This window comes from Triticum aestivum, chromosome 5A, assembly GCF_018294505.1.
Source record: "Triticum aestivum cultivar Chinese Spring chromosome 5A, IWGSC CS RefSeq v2.1, whole genome shotgun sequence".
Lineage (NCBI taxonomy): Eukaryota > Viridiplantae > Streptophyta > Magnoliopsida > Poales > Poaceae > Triticum > Triticum aestivum.
In genome coordinates, this window is record NC_057806.1 from 254,966,695 (window position 1) to 254,971,471 (window position 4,777).

Genomic DNA, 4,777 nt, shown 5'->3' on the forward strand with positions numbered 1-4,777 from the left:
TATAAGACAGTAATTTTTTTTTTAAAATATCATCAAACAGTAATGCCGGTGGAGCGGGGGAGGGTGCGGGGGGTTGGTGGCGGCGGTTGAGTAGGGGAGGGGTGCGGGGGGTGGGCGGTGGCGGTTGAGTAGGGGAATCGAGGGTGCGGGGGGTTGATGAGGACATGGCTACCATAGTTACACCCATATCCCCTGTTGTTTTACCTCTTGGAACAGTTGCTAGAGCTCAGATACGCCAATTAAATTTTCAGGTACTTTCGTTTCTTGGTAATGTTTCTAGTGTTCATGAGAATATGATGCTGCCTAACTTAGATACATTTGTGTTGCTTGCAATTGAAGGGCCTAGCACGGACAAGAAGGATGAACATTGGAGCATGGTCAAGCACGAAGATGAAGGTGCGTGCAAAGAGAACAAGAACGGAGGTTCAAGTGGAGATTTCCGGACTTTGAAGCCACCATGATGACATACAAGAAGATGGACGAAATATACAAGATGGCCTTTCATAAATTTCCTCCGTAGGTGTTGCGCCACCTTATTTTGGGCCAGGCCCATGTAATCTATTTTTAAAGTCCATATTATAGGGGAAAGGACTTAGGAGGTGTTTTAGTCCCACCTTGCCAAGGCTGGCCAAAATCCCCTCTCTTTTCCCTATATATATAGCCTTTAAGGCTTCGTTTAGACTTGGGTTTTATTTAGTTAAAAGTTAGCCTTCGCTACAACTTCGTGTACTTCGTTTGTGTCCAACGACCAGACCAAGACCGGTTATGAAACCCCACTTTTATCAATACTTCATCCATACTCGCAATATTCAGATTGCTTAATCATATTCTTGCTTGTTCTTCGATTGCTTGCAGGAATAGACCTTCGTGGTCAGGTTGATCATGCTCCAGCGTGGTCAATAACCTCCCGGAGTTGGTTTAGCGATTGCTAAGGCGCAACGTCGTGCATGTTTGTAGTCGGATCGTCAAAGTCGTCTCCACCAAATCGATAGTTATCATCTCATCGAAAGATCGGGACACCCTCACCTCTATCAAGTGGTATCAGTTTTCAGGTTGCTCGGTGAGATTTCCAGTTTTTCATAGTCTAGATTGCATATGTTCTTCGTACCTAGAGTCCAAGAAAAAGCCACCAAAAAAGAGTTGGATTAGTTCATCCGTGTCCCAAACAGTCTGAGCCTTTCGCTATTATCACTTAGTTTTTGCATTGTTGAATTTTCGGTTGCATCGTGTGTCGAGTTGCTGGTTTTTAGTGTCTAGTCTTTTAGAGTTTCGAGTTCTGGTCACGTTTTGTTCACGCCGCATCCGCATACACCATCATCCACTTCATTATCATTCTCCGCTGCCCGATCTTTTCTTCACCGCCGCTGCCGCCATCATCATCATCCATCTGTTGTTGCCGTTCGTCGCCATCTTGACTTGTCTTTGAAAAAAAATCAGCATCGTGATCCTTGTTGGAGAGAAAGTTTGGACCCTTATTTTGTGGATCACGTGATACAACAGTTTGCAAGGTTGGGATCAGCCAATAGAAGAAAAAGAAAGAGGTGCAAACAGGAGTTGCCCTGGGCTGGACTGAATATAACAAAAAGGAGGAGATTTAAAGGGTTCAGAATTATTGTGGTGATTGTTTTCCTTAGAAACCATGAATACTACTAGTACTTTTGAAGCAAGATAAGGCAAGGGGCCAGTGCAAATCGTGATCTGTTGACCAGCCAAAAAAAGGGCTAATATTTTGGAAAGGCATCTATTTTCGTGGAAGGTTTTGACCGCAAGAAAAAAAAGACTTATTTCCCACAGAATAGGAGAGAATCACGTGGTATTTTTGTTGTGAGGAAGTTGAGATTGATTAGGAAGAAAGAGATCACATTCGCTAGGTACAAGTGGAGGCCGAAGAGAAAAAAAATTGCAGATATTTGGAATGATAGATTCGTGGGTATCCTATCATATATTGTCCACGTTTTGAGTTCGGAATAGAATAAAAGGAAGGAACGAACACATGAAGGGATACTAGTGCTTTATTTGGCAGATTTGGATCGGCCATATTGAAAAAAAAAACTGTTGTTTGGCTTCTCCACGCAAAGAGAACGCATTGGTTGCAGATTTGTTTCCTTGCCTTCACGTGAAGAAAAAAACAGATTTGTTTCCATCGACTTGGAGTACTAGTTGGCTGGTTCGGTTGGGTTTCCTACCAAAAAAAACAGAGATTGACAAAAAAAACGTGGAAGAGAGTTTGTTGGAAACTTTGGATATTCCTTTAGTTGGGATAACGTTTTGGGAAAAGATCTGACCGAATCCTCCAAGTTTGGTAACTTTGGATCGGCTTAAAAGAAGAAACAAGTGCAGATCTGGTTTTCCGTTGGAGGTTTCCAAGTCTGGACGTTTTTTTTGGAGAGAAAAAAAAGGGAAAAACAAATTTCGGTTGGAGGTTTCCAAATTCTGGACGTTTGGGATATTCGGAGGAAAAACAAGGAAAGAAGAAAACGTATACAAGGAAAGTGTGAGCGCTTGATCTTATTTTGAGGTGAGAGAAGAAGGAAAGAGATTGGTTTGGCCAGGAAATAAAAAGTGCAAGTAAAGGAAGGAAAGTAAAGGAGAGAGAATGAAGAGAAAAGCAAAACGTGAGGGAGAGATAGACTTGTGAACAAATATTTAAAAGGAAAGAGAAGGTGCAGATTTGCTCTCTTGGAAATTCGGAAATAAAAGGGTGAGTTTTTTTTTTGCTCAGTTTAAAAGAAGAAACAAGAAAAGGAAGTTACATCCGGATTGGGTTTTTTTCTTTCGAAGAGAGAAGGCATTTCCTAAGAGAAAAAGAGAGAGTTCAAAAAAAATACGGAGAACAAAAAGGGAAGAGAGAAGTTGGCTGGGTGCAGCACGTGAGGAAAAAAAGTTTGAGGTTAAAAAACAGTTGAGAGAGCAGCTACACCGAATATTTGGAGATATCATACGTGCTAGTAGTTCTAGTTTGACGAGTTAATTTGGTACGGTTGGCTGAAGAAAAAAAAGGAGGGATTATCTGGTGGTAGAAGAGATATACAAGTGCTTGTACTTTCTGATTGCTGCGTCGGTCAAATTTTTTGCTGCATCTTGCGTTTGCACGTGAATTTCACTTGTGTCTTAGGCTCGCGTCTCTAGCACAGTCTAGCCTAGGACCAGCACTTGACCACTTTGAACGAATTTTCAGCTTGCACTAATTAACGTGGTTGTAGCATTTTTTTCCCACATATATAAAGCCAACCCAGCTCCACATATTTCTACACCGTCTATCCATACGTTCACCTGGCAATCGCTTTACCCAACTTTTGGAGTTACTTGACACCGCTGGTTGCCGATCACCGCCTGCTGCATGGTAAGACATTGTAAGACATTGATATTTGCTTTACTGTGAGCGTTTTACTACCACATCCTAGTAGTTATAGGAACATTATTTTTGGATTTTGTTTCTTGTTTCTACTAATCATGACAGGATCTAGAGTCAATCCATGGGCTTTGTCGATCGCGGGAGACGTGCCACCACCTATGCAAATTCCACAACGATCACGAGAGGTGCATAAACATCCAAATGCACATGATCAGGTTAATGTTTCTATACCATCATTTAATGGCCGTTTTAGACCTGCTTTATATATTGAATGGGAGTTCGACATAAATATTATATTTGCTTCCCATAATTTTGATGAATGTAAAAAAGTTAAGGTTGCGGTCGGTTCTTTCACTGGTTATGCTTTAGTTTGGTGGAGTGAATATTGTCGGTTACACCCTGATTATATACCTATTACTTGGGATGTTTTGAAACTTGCCATGCGACATACATTCGTCCCCGCTTATTATACTCGTGACATGATTAAAAAGTTGCAACATTTAAAACAAGGTAGTGACACTGTAACGAAATATTATGATACTTTACAAACTACCTTGTTGCATTCCTCTTTAGAAGAAAGTGAAGAAGATTTTATGGATAGATTTTGGGGAGGATTAAACCGTGACATTCAGGAGATACTAATTCATGAAACATGTTATCCTATGGACCGTTTGTTTCGTCTTGCTTGCAAAGCTGAACAGGAGATAACAAGACGTGTTGCCCACAAGATAAACAAGCGGAAGGTGCAAATCCCACGAGTTGCGACGGTTGTTCCTTCCACCACTGCGTCTCCTATGGCAACAACATCCATTGTTGAGAGCACTACATCACCTCCACCATGTGACGTGTCGCCACCTAGAGTGCCTACATCATCTTTGTTGATCATCAGACGTAATGACAAAGGTACCGATCTTCCACCTCCACATGAGTATGATGAATTCCTTGTCAATTTAAATGAACCATGCGATGAGCTACCCACTACTTTGATCACACCAGCTATTTTAGAGGACTATGTTCATGATTTGACTTTGCCATGTGATCAAACAATTTTGAGTGAACCCATTGAATTAACTATTGATGCAAAAGAACAATGTGAATCAGTGAAAAGATCAGATTTGGATCAAATACGTTTGAAACTAGTAGTGCCAATGTTTAATCATTTTGATATGACCTCTAATCTTGGTGATGGTTCATCACGGTTGGGATGGTTTAATGATGAGCATTGCCAATCTTTTATTATGAATAAGAGCTTCACTTATATGTGCAAACTGAGTTGCAATATTTTCATGCCTTTGACTTCTTGTGATAATATATTGGCTTTATTTTTCACGACTTTTGAAGGGTGCTCTTGTATAACTGTGTCACATGTGCCACAACTGAGATCAGTTAAAATGGATGACATATACATATACAACGTGTACA